The 12,500-nt window shown below is 35.3% G+C and overlaps 1 protein-coding gene and 1 long non-coding RNA gene across 2 annotated transcripts in view; one reads left to right on the top strand and one right to left on the bottom strand.

Annotated features, from left to right (window-relative positions):
- The window catches only part of LOC136851369 (ornithine decarboxylase-like), a 151,271-nt gene extending 139,779 nt beyond the window's left edge, over positions 1-11,492 (bottom strand). Inside the window, exon 1 of the mRNA XM_067125422.1 lies at positions 10,064-11,492. The gene's annotated coding sequence lies outside the window, so the exon portion shown is untranslated. The remainder of the gene's footprint in view (positions 1-10,063) is intronic.
- Positions 1-12,500, top strand: part of LOC136851169 (uncharacterized) — a 255,455-nt gene that overhangs the window by 179,405 nt on the left and 63,550 nt on the right. The gene's annotated exons all lie outside the window — the stretch shown is intronic.

Raw genomic sequence — 12,500 nt, 5'->3', positions numbered from 1 at the left:
GGATAACATGACAATAAATTGCAGATTTATTTATTTATTTTTTTTTTTAGAAATGCAAAGATGTCTAGTTTATATGGTAACGAATCATGGGAAATATTTTTTATATATATTTTTTTTTTGAAATGTAAAGATGCTTAGTTTATATGGTAACGAATCATGGAAATATTTTTATATATATTTTTTTGAAATGTAAAGATGCTTATTTTATATGGTAACGAATCTTGGGAAATATTTTTATATATTTTTTTGAAATGTAAAGATGCTTAGTTTATATGGTAACTTGAATCATGGAAATATTTTTATATATTTTTTTTTTGAAATGTAAAGATGCTTAGTTTATATGGTAACGAATCATGGGAATATATTTATATATTTTTTTTTGAAATGTAAAGATGCTTAGTTTATATGGTAACGAATCATGGGAAATATTTTTTTTTTTGAATTGTAAAGATGCTTAATTTATATGGCAACGAATCACGGGAAGTGTTTTTATTTTTTTATAGAAATGTAAAGATACTTAGTTTATATGATAACAAATCACAGGAAATATTTTTATTTTTATTTAGAAATGCAAAGATGTTTATTTTATATGGTAACGAATCATGGAATATATATATATATATATATATATATATATATATATATATATATATATATATATATATATATATATATACATATATTAGAAATGTAAAGATGTCTGGTTTAGGTGCTAAGAATCATTGGGAAATATCGCAGAGAATTACTTGTGCTGCATAAACTGTAGATTGTTAGAAATGTAAAGATATTTGCTTGAAATATTGTAGAGAATTACTTACGCTTTACATAGACTATATATTATGTAGAAATGTAACTCTGTTAAGTTTAGGTGCTAACGAATAGTGGGAAATATTGCAGAAGGTTATTTGTGCCAAATAAACTATATAATAGATTAATAGATTAATATCCCACGAGGAAATGTAAAAACGTTCTCTTTCATGAACAATCACCCGATGACTGTCACCAGAGAGAGAGAGAGAGAGAGAGAGAGCGTTACAAAGGATGAGGCGTTTGCAGCCCTGACAGCGAATGCTTCAGTGACGTGAGGCGGGAAAAAAAGAATATGGATGGTCTCCGCGTCTCTTTCTAAGCTTTATTTCCCTGTTGTTTTCTGGGTCACGTTTTATTACCCCTCCCCGTCCCCGAAACCCTTTCTTTTCTTTGTTTATTTTTAGTTGCCTCCACCCACTCACATTCCTTTCAAGCTGATGAACATCTGGTATTCCTTGCCAAATCACAGCGAGGGAAGAGTATCAGTAACACCAGGCTGCTTTCAATTTAGAAGGTACAGTTCGATTTCCATGAAAATCCCATATCTGTGTTATCCGGAAATTTGAATCTTTAATGGAGAGAGAGAGAGAGAGAGAGAGAGAGAGAGAGAGAGAGAGAGACTTGAGATAGAGACTTGTATTCATTGCAAACTGTAACATATTAGAACATTTGCTTTCAGTATTGTTATGAGTGTTATTGACAGGTTTCAATACAAGACGAAGAAGAAGAAGAAGAAGAAGAAGAAGAAGAAGAAGAAGAAGAAGAAGAAGTCTCCTTCAAGGACCAAGACGAAAGGTTTCTTCTCACCCCACGCACCTACTCCTCCATTTCCCATGACTCCAATGGACGGAGGCCATTCCTGAAAAATTGCTGTCGGAATACAAGCACCGGGATTTCCATCTATTCTGGAAGATCACTGCAGGTGACACTTGACCACCAGTAGTCTGATACAACCAGCAATTCATAGTTCAAACCTTCTTTCCCTCCCGGGTCAGGAATGACTTCGATTTCAGATCACAGATGGCGTTTGTGAAGTGCTTCCAGTGAGGCTGGATGTCCTTTCCAGAGAGGCTGGATGTCCTGGAATGGGATAGAGGATCCTGGACGGAAGACCAGGGAGTGAAGACCTCTCAGGTCATTGAGAATTAAGAGGTGTAAAAAGGAAGGCATTGTTCTGGAAGGATGGAAAGGGATTGCACTGGGATTTTACAAGATGGGAAGCTGAAATTGTAGTATATTCATCCCGACGTGGAAAGAGGAGAGATGATGTTACGCGTGAATGGAATAAACAGAAAATGTTATAAGACATAGAAATATATATATTGATAGCAACATTGTTAATGTTCATGGAAAAAAATAATAAAAAAATAGAAAAAATAATGGAATTTTACAGTGATAAAAACAAATGAACCAGATTACCAGTAACATAAACTGAAAAATTAAGTCTGTAAGCATCAACAATACGTGGAAAACGAAGTAATAAAAAGAGAGAATAATTAATGAGAATAATGGCACAAAGAGAATAAAAGCACTTTGATAATATCAAAGGAAGCAAGTGTCGCAACATGAAATACTTTGTAATACAACTTACACTATGTAAAAACTGTGACACGCAAAGGCTTAGATAGACAGATAGATAGATAGAAAAATATGGGTCAATGTAAATCAAATGCATTTCTTTTCTATTTTCATTTATTCCTCACTTTGAGCACCGACGTCCAGTTTCTATTTGTATTTTTAATGCGATTGTTTACCGGAAGTGATTGTAAATTTGCCAGAGAAGATGCGACCTTTCAATTATGTAACTTTTTTTTTACCCTGCACAAAAATAATAAAATAGTTCTGTTGTTTAGGAAAAGTACACGCGGACTAATAGACACATATGTATATATAAGTATAAGATGATATATAAATACACACACACACACACACACACACACACACATATATATATATATATATATATATATATATATATATATATATATATATATATATTTATATTTGTGCATGTTTGCTGCAGGTAAAAGCTAAATTTGTACTTTAAGAGTAATTACATTTCTTGCTAATATATAAACTTATTTCATTTAGATGATGCTGACAAATGTATTCAGTAGTGAAGTACTGAATAGTATATAGTTCCCGAAAATTAAACTAAACACTTTCATACTTGGACATTCATTAGTACTCATACTTGTATATCATTGGTACTTTCATACTTGTATATTCGTGGTACTTTCATACCTGAACATTCGTGGCAATTTTCATACTTGGACATTGTGGTACCATCATACTTGGACATCATCATTACTTTCATGCTTGGACATTGTGGTACTTTCGTTTCATTGTATATTCATTAATTTTTCACACTTGGACATTCGTGGTACTTCTCTAAACTTCAGCATTGTGGTACTTTCATACTTGACATTCGTAGTAATTTCATACTTGGACATTCGTTTGTACTTTCATACTTGGACATTCGTGACGCTTTCATTTCTTGTATATTCGTGATACTTTCATACTTGACATTCATGTGGTACTTCCATACTTGGACATTCGTGGTACTTTCATGCCCAACATATTCGTGTACTCATGCTTGGACATTGTGGTAATTTTCGCACTTGGACATTGTGGCACTTCATATTTGTATATTCGTGACACTTTCACACCAGGAATTCAGGGTAATTTTTCATACCTGGACATTCGTGGTACTTTCATTCTTGTACATTCGTGATGCTGGTACTCGGACATCTGTTACTTTCATACTTGTGCATCGTGGCACATTCTATACTTGACATCCATGATACTTTCATACTTTGACATTTTGTATTTCATTTTATATATTCGTGATACTTTCATACTTGGACATTAATTTTCATACTTGTACATTTATTGGTGCTTTCATATTCTTGCATTTGTGGTACTTTCATGTATTTGCAATATCTGATACTTTCATACTTGGACATTCGTGGCACTTTCATACTTGTGCATCTCGGTTTACTTTCAAAAACTTGGACATTCATGGTACTTTCATACTTGTACATTTGTGATAATTTTCATACTTTGTGCATTCGTGGTACTTCTCATGCTTGACATCTGTGGTAATTTACAATTGTATATTCGTGACCCTTTCATACTTGGACATTCGTGGTACTTTCATACTTGGACATTCGTGGTACTTTCATACTTGTGCATTCGGTGTACTTTCATACTTGTACATTTGTGATACTTTCATACTTGTGCATTCGTGGTACTTTCATACTTGAACATCTGTGGTACTTTCATATTTGTATATTCGTGATACTTTCATACTTGGACATTCGTGGTACTTCCATACTTGCACATTCGTGGTACTTTCATACTTGTGCATTCGGTGTATTTTTGTGCTTGGACATTCGTGGTACTTTTATAATTGTGTATTCGTGATACTTTCATACTTGGACATTCGTGGTACTTTCATACTTGAACATTTGTGGTACTTTCATACTTGGACATTCGTGATACTTTCATACTTGTGCATTCGGTGTACTTTCGTACTTGGACATTCGTGGTACTTTCATACTTGTATATTCGTGATACTTTCATACTTGCACATTCGTGGTGCTTTCGTACTTGAGCATTCGGTGTATTTTTGTGCTTGGACATTCGTGGTACTTTTATACTTGTGTATTCGTGGTACTTTCATACTTGGACATTCGTGGTACTTTCCTACTTGTGCATTCGGTGTACTTTCATACTTGGACATTCATGGAACTTTCATACTTGCACATTCGTGGTACTTTCGTACTTGTGCATTCGGTGTATTTTTGTGCTTGGACATTTGTGGTACTTTTATACTTGTATATTCGTGATACTTTCATACTTGGACATTCGTGGTACTTTCACACTTGCGGTGTACTTTCATACTTGGACATTCATGGAACTTTCATACTTGCACATTCGTGGTGCTTTCGTACTTGAGCATTCGGTGTATTTTGTGCTTGACATTCGGTACTTTTATACTTGTGTATTCGTGGTACTTTCACTTGGACATTCGTGGCACTTTCCTACTTGTGCATTCGGTGTACTTTCACACTTGGACATTCATGGAACTTTCATACTTGCAATTCGTGGTATTTCATACTCTTTGCATTCTGGTATTTTTGTGTTTGACATTTTGTGGTACTTTTATACTTGTATATTTGTGATACTTTCATATGACATTCGTGGTACTTTCATGCTTTTTGTGCATTCGGTGTACTTTCATACTTGGACATTCATGGTACTTTCATACTTGTATATTCATTGATACTTTCATACTTGGACATTCTGATACAATTTTCATACTTGTATATTCATGATACTTTCACTTGGACATTCGTGATACTTTCACTTGTATAGTGATACTTTCACTTGCACATTCGTGGTGCTTTCATACTTGTGCATTCGTGGTACTTTCATACTTGTGCTTTCGGTAATTTCGCTTGGACATTCATGGTACTTTCATATTTGTATATTCGTGATACTTTCATACTTCGACATTCAATTTCTTTCACACTTTCATATTCTCTTTATATTCGTGGTACTTCATAATTTTCATACTCTATGCATATTCGTGGTACTTTCATACTTTCATACTTGTATATTCGTGGTACTTTCATACTTGGACATTCGTGGTACTTTCATACTTGGACATTCGTGGTACTTTCATACTTGTATATTCGTGATACTTTCATACTTGGACATTCGTGATACTTTCATAATTGCACGTTCGTGGAACTTTCATACTTGTGCATTCGCGGTACTTTCGTACTTGCACATTCGCGGTACTTTCGCACTTAGACATTCGAGGTACTTTCATACTCGGGCATTCGTGGTCTTATTTTATTTATGGAGTCGAAAGCCTCCCGAAAATGTGCCTATCGAAAAAAAAAATCGTAAGCATACAGTGATGGAAGTTAGAATTGTTTCTAAATCATTAGTTTATGTGTCTCCCCTTTTAAACAAAAGCTATTTGAATAAGACAGGTTTACGAGGGTTCCATAGCATTTAATTCTCAGATTCGGTTTGCTCATTCTATTAAACTACGTACATTTCCTGCACCTTTCTCTGAATATATAATTTTCTAGATAGCAAACATTCTTTGACAAATAGAATTATCAAAGCTGTTAATTCATGTCTCCCTTTTTGCAAAAGTCATTTGAATAAGACAAGTTTACAGAGGTTCCATAGCATTTTATCTTTGTGAAATAATGTTTGGATTTAATGTGAAAGATTTGACTTGTTCATTCTCTCAAACTGTAAATTTCCTTGAATTTACGATTTTCTAAACATACAGCACTCCGTGGCGTCATTTTTTTAACGGGCCTATATGAATATAGGTTTCCCGACCGAAAAACTTTATGGTCCCGGAATGGCGTCTCTCGATGGAGATCCCATGTAAACTTGATAAACAACGCTATCGATGTCAGAACTGCTATCTTTCACCTTTATCTGTTACTTTGTAAAATATGGTGTGGTCTGTTTTCGTTTTTGGGGTAGCTGAACGACTATAGATGTCCAGTGGTCGTTATTTATAAGACGGGGTGAGGCGGGAGAGAGATGTTCGTGCGACGTGATCGAATCGGTAGGTGAATGAAAGACGACCGGGCGTCTTTCTTCGGAGTCTTTTTTTATTTTTTATTTTATTATTTTTTTTTTTTGGCGTGGGGATATGGGTCGGGGGTTAGGAGTGAATGGGACAGGGGGCGAGGTTGGTTGTTGGGGATGGAATTAACATCTCATTATAAATCTTTTTCAGGAAACAGTAGAGTACTGAAGAGAGAGAGAGAGAGAGAGAGAGAGAGAGAGAGAGAGAGAGAGAGAGAGAGAGAGAGAGAGAGAGAGAGAGAGAGGACTATTTCCTTTGAATGAAGACTAAAAAGTTTTTTTTATTTTGGGTTGCTATTTAATACCTGGAAACTTGGTTTTTATTTAACTGAGAGAGAGAGAGAGAGAGAGAACTGGAGAGAGAGAGAGAGAGAGAGAGAGAGAGAAGACTACTTCCTCTGAATGAAGACTAAAAATTTGTTTATTTTGGATTGCAATGTAATACCTGGAAAGTTGCTTTTGTTATGTAACTGAAGAGAGAGAGAGAGAGAGAGAGAGAGAGAGAGAGAGAGAGAGAGAGAGAGAGAGAGAGAGATTCTTTCCTTTAAATGAAGACTAAAAAATAAGAATTTCTTTATGACTGCAATAATAGACTGTGAAAACACAAGAAAACCACCTTATTGCCCTTAGAAGAAAATATGATCAAGTCAGTACCTGGAAAGTTGCTTTTGCCATTTAACTGGATTTATTCGGAATTCAAAGGTACGAGGTGGTTAAACTGGATGATATATGAACGAGGGAAGAACACATTTAGTATGAATCATCTTAAATGTATTGTTCCTTCGTTCACATATTATCCATTTCAACCTTAACGTTAAGTTTCGACATTCAGTAATCTGCAAAATTTGAGATCTGGAGTTCATTTCACTTTTATTTGGTGTTGAGAATTTCTAATTTCTTAATTTTTTTTATTTGATCATCTATTTACACCAATACTATATATATATATATATATATATATATATATATATATATATATATATATATATATATATATATATATATATATATATATATATATATTATATATATATATATATGTGTGTGTGTGTGTGTGTGTGCGTGTGTGTGTGCGTGTGTGTGTGTTTCTGTGTTTTCTATGTCTGTATATTATAAGCATTCAGCATATTATTTAAATTACTGCCTTACTATGCACTTTCGTATAGATTTTTCTCCAGAAATATAAATTCCGTTATTTCTACTGTCATTTTTTATTCCATAAAGAAAATAAGAAAAGTAGAAATCTAAGCAGCGAATATTTGTGGAAATGGCTTCAGAACTCACAAATTCAATGCATTTAGTGTTCTAGAAGCATCACTTTAAATGCACTTTTACATGCAGTCCCCTTACTAATGCATTGTCTTCGTTAAAATTTAACCGATTTCAACTCATGTTAATTTCTAGAAAACGTTAAAGATGTGTTATTTATGATTTCGTAAATCAAAATCGAGATTTTTAAGTACTTTTTGAGCTAGTATTTTTCATGCAGACTGAATATCCTCTACATTCGAGTCATATTACTTTTACACTGTTGATCGTGTCACCAAAAAAATAGTTATTAAAACTGTAGGTAAAAAAGGGAATAGAATCTAACATAACAACTAAACGTGTTCATTACATTCATGCTGTTATAAAAGAGTATTTTATTAATCCTCTTAAATGTATTTGTGGTGGTTGGGTGGACTGATTCCAAAGGTCCACATTAGACCCAGCCCATCATTCAGTTTTTGAATCTTACCAAACTTACTTGTGGGCAAGAGCCCATGTGATGGTGACATAAGGCTGACCTACTTAAAATCAACCTACCAGCAAATATGGGTGGAATATTTCAAAGGTAATTATGGTGCTGAAGGTTGGACTGAATTGAATTGAATTGAATATAGAATTTAGGCCAAAGGCCATGCACTGCGATCTATGAGGTCATTCAGCGCTGAAAGGGAAACTGGCAGTAAAAGTTTAAAAGGCGTAACAGGAGGAAAACCTCTCATTTGCACTATGAATCAGTCGTTAGAAGAGGGTGGAAAGTAAGACGAAAGAAAGAGAATATGAGAGGAGGTACAGTAAAAAAAGCACGAAAGACGGCACTACCTCCCTACGGGGACTGAAGGTTGAAATAGAGGAAGAGTTAACGAACTTGGTTCCTTAGTTGCGTGAAGAATTAATGAATCTCTCGAAAATAGACAGATTGAAGATTTCTAAAAAAACGTAAAATGAATCCGCGTTCCACATTTTCTGGGGAGGGGGTTGGCGGGGAAGGGGGGGGGGAGGGAGAGCAGAACATCGAGGCCGGCGAGGATGGAGGGGTCAAAGAACCAGTCCCTTTGATTATCCTTCCCAATCCTTCCCTTGTCTCTGTCCCGCCCAATCCTTTCTTCTGCTCCAGCTAGGAGGAAAAGTTCTCCCGAATGTCGCTCGACACAATGGTCCAAATCAGACGAGAGAAACTCCCATCTTGGTTTTTGTTTCCTTTTCTTTTTTTTTTTTTGCACGACGCCATTTGTTAAAGAGGCAGTGGCCTCATCTCACGCGCCATTTGCTAAAGAGGCGACGCGACAATCGTCCATGATTGCTGTAGTGGCCGTTTGGTCTGAAAGGGAAATTATATGTCGTTGCCTAACCGTAAGATTTTCAGCATTCAAACGCTGAAATCTTTCTTTATAACCGATCCGCATTCCTCCCGTTCCCTCAGTTTCAAAGAGAAAAGTTTGGAAAGATAAAATTCTCCTAAAAAGAGAGAGAGAAAAAAAAAAAAGGAGTCTGGAAGAAGTTACGGAGGAGTTTGAGGAAAGTTGAGGAAACGGCTTAACCCAATAGAGATGAAAGATATCAGGTTTCCAGTTCGATCACTCGATGTGATTTCTTTGCGGCCTTTTATTTTGGCGAGAGGAAATATATATATGGAAAGGCTCTAAGGTTTAGGGCCAAAAGGCAGATGCTGCGGATGAAATTAGATAAAGAAATCGTATGGAGATATTTGAATGACAATTAGGGATTTTCTTTATCTAAATACGAAGCTCGTTTCGAACGACATATAGAAATAATGTTTATATTTATATCACCTTAACAATATGTTGCACATGAAAGCAAGCGAATGGAAGAGTAGGAAACAAGAGAAAATGCAGTTGGAGTATGGAACAAGGATAAAGGACCGATAATTTAAAGGACTTCGAAATGAAGATATTTTGATAAAAATATGTGGATAGAAAGAACTAATTTCTTGAACATTTTGCAGACCATTTATTGTTAAAATGAAGGTAGTTAAAATATATATATATAATATATATATATATATATATATATATATATATATATATATATATATATATATATATAAATGCATGTGTACATAAATGCATATATTTATTGGATTAAGGCCTATATATATATATATGTATATATGTATATATATATATATATATATATATATATATATATACATACACATATACATATACATATACAATATACATATATACATATATAAATATATATATATATATATATATATATATATATATATATATATATATATATATATATATATATGAATATATATCAACAAGATCACTGAATGACAACCAGTCTCAATTCTAAAAACATATTATTAATAAATAACTTTACTTACCTTTAGAATTCAAGCTGGTCGGGTTCTCGACTACGGAAGATTATCTTCTTAAGAGTACCTCTATTTCTTGATTGAAGAAAGGTGTGTAAATTAGAGGGATCGAGTGCTTCCCTTGTGCCGATAGTAAGCTCTTTAGCTTTTACGGACAGCTAATACGACCTTCAACGATGTACATGTGATAATATCCAAAGAATTTTATTCTTTGTTTATTCTTTGCTTCCAACTAATTTGTTTTTTAATTTACTTTTGTTATAAGTCAAATTATGTCATTCCTTGTCCTTGCCAACAACTTTTAGATCTTCTAAAATGCGATAATTGATAGAAAATAGAAAAAAATGGAAATGTATAGACCTTTTAAAAACGCGAATACTGAAGCTTACAGAAAATGTACTTGTAATTATCCAAAGGATTTTATTCTATGCCTCTAACTAATTTTTTTTTTTACTTTTCCTTACAAGAAATAAAATCAGTTTATTGTTGTAAGTCAAATAATGTCATTCCTTGTCCTTGCCAGTAACTTTTAGATCTGATAAAAATGCGATAGTTGATAGCAAACAGAAAAAATGGAAACGTAAAGGCCTTTCAAAAACGCGAACAGTGGAGCTTGCCAGAAATCTTCCCTTCTCCTCTTCACAGCGAGAGTAAAAACTGACTGGCTTTGGTCTGATGTAACACTACTTTTTAAATTCCCAGCGACTAAGTTAAAAAAAAAATGCCAACTGTATGTCTGGTGACATTAAACCGACAAGTGTTTTTTTAAAATATAGGATTAATTAATGTCGTGTGAAGCCTTTAGCTTAACTGCTTACCCCCGCTCCAAACTCCTTCCGTGGCCTCATGTGCTATGAGCATAGAAAATTATGTTTACTCAGTTTTCTGTCGCCTTCATTTACCTGTCAGTTTCGCGAACGAGGGCAGTTTAAAGTCGCTGAATTCCGAATTAATCAAGTTGCAGGTGGTGGATTTTCTACAGTTCAGTCTTTAGAGGGATCCGGGGGATTTCTAAGCCTAAAAGGGACGGCCTTCACCTGATGTAGGTTAATCGATGTAATATGCTTATGAAACACGTCGATTGGCCCCATAGGGGGGGGGGTCAGTGCCGCCAGGCACTTCATGGGTGCGCTGTCTAGGCATTACGTAAGGTTATTTGCAGCGTGCCATCGACCTCTAGCTGCAACCCCTTTCGTTTTGCTGTACCTCCTTTCCTATTCTCTTTCTTCCATCTTTCTCTCCACCAGTTGGTACACAGTGCGACTGCTTTGAGGTTTTCCTCCTGTTACACCTCTCAAACCTTTTACTGTCAGTTACCGTCCTGAATGACCTTGTAGGTCCCAGTGCTTGGCCTTTGGCCTACATTCTGTATTCAGTTCAGTTCCATCGACTGGGCTTTGGAGGTTGGCGGAAATGAGTTAGGTGGAGCAGAGACCTTCCGGACGCTCCATCTTCAGGTGATAGTTTGGATCTTTCCGAGATATTGACCCTCCCCAAGGGGTTTTCGGGGGTCGTTATTTAGGACTAATAAGCCTTGGGGGTCATTATCTTCATGAAATTTACAGTCTTTTGTTTATGTTTTGACGGCCATCCCCAACGGGCTTGTACTAAACACGCCGCAAAGGTGGATACGAAAAGATCCGACAGTTTTATAAACTAAAACAAAAGCAAAAAAAAAAAGTTTAAAATGCGCCGACGTTTCTTCAGCGCAATCGAGTTTTCTGTACAGCCGCTACAGCGTATATTCAGGGCCACCGAAAATAGTTCTATCTTTCGGTGGTCTCGGTATAATGCTGTATAAGCCGCTGCCCATGAAGCTTTAACCAAGGGCCGGTGGTGGCCTATCATTGCCAGAAGCATGATCATGTCTAACTTTAACCTTAAATCAAATAAGAATTACTGAGGCTAGAGGGCTGCAATTTGTTATGTTTGATGATTGGCGGGTGGGTGATCAACATGCCAATTTGCAGCCCTCTAGCCTAAGTAGTTTTTAAGATCTGAGGGCAGACAGAAAAAGTGCGGACAGAATAAAATGCGGACGGACAGACAAAGCCGGCACAATAGTTTTCTTTTACAGAAAACTAAAAACGTTATTAAAGACTAAATCTAGTGTTCTCTAAATCGCTTTCTTGATGGAGCAATCTAGTGAAAGGAATGAATTGAGGGATAATATAACTTCTGCATGATGTAATTGCCTATATAATGATAATAGAGTGTGTTCTGTTATTGTCTGAAGATATGAACCGCATGCAAAAGTATGAAACAAGACAGGAAGAATTTATTACTGAATCACCTCAACCTTTACTGACTAACCAACCCCCCCCCCAAAAAAAAAAAAATGTTAATTAGGTTACACCTGCATTCTTGTCCCGTAATTTATCCAGGTGTGCTGTCAGAATGGGAATGTGGCACGTCCCTCTTTTACGGGAAGAGTAAATTACGGTAA

This window comes from Macrobrachium rosenbergii, chromosome 23 (assembly GCF_040412425.1).
Source record: "Macrobrachium rosenbergii isolate ZJJX-2024 chromosome 23, ASM4041242v1, whole genome shotgun sequence".
Taxonomy (NCBI): domain Eukaryota; kingdom Metazoa; phylum Arthropoda; class Malacostraca; order Decapoda; family Palaemonidae; genus Macrobrachium; species Macrobrachium rosenbergii.
The sequence above is the reverse complement of the archived record's forward strand: the minus strand, read 5'-3'. Positions and strand labels throughout refer to the sequence as shown.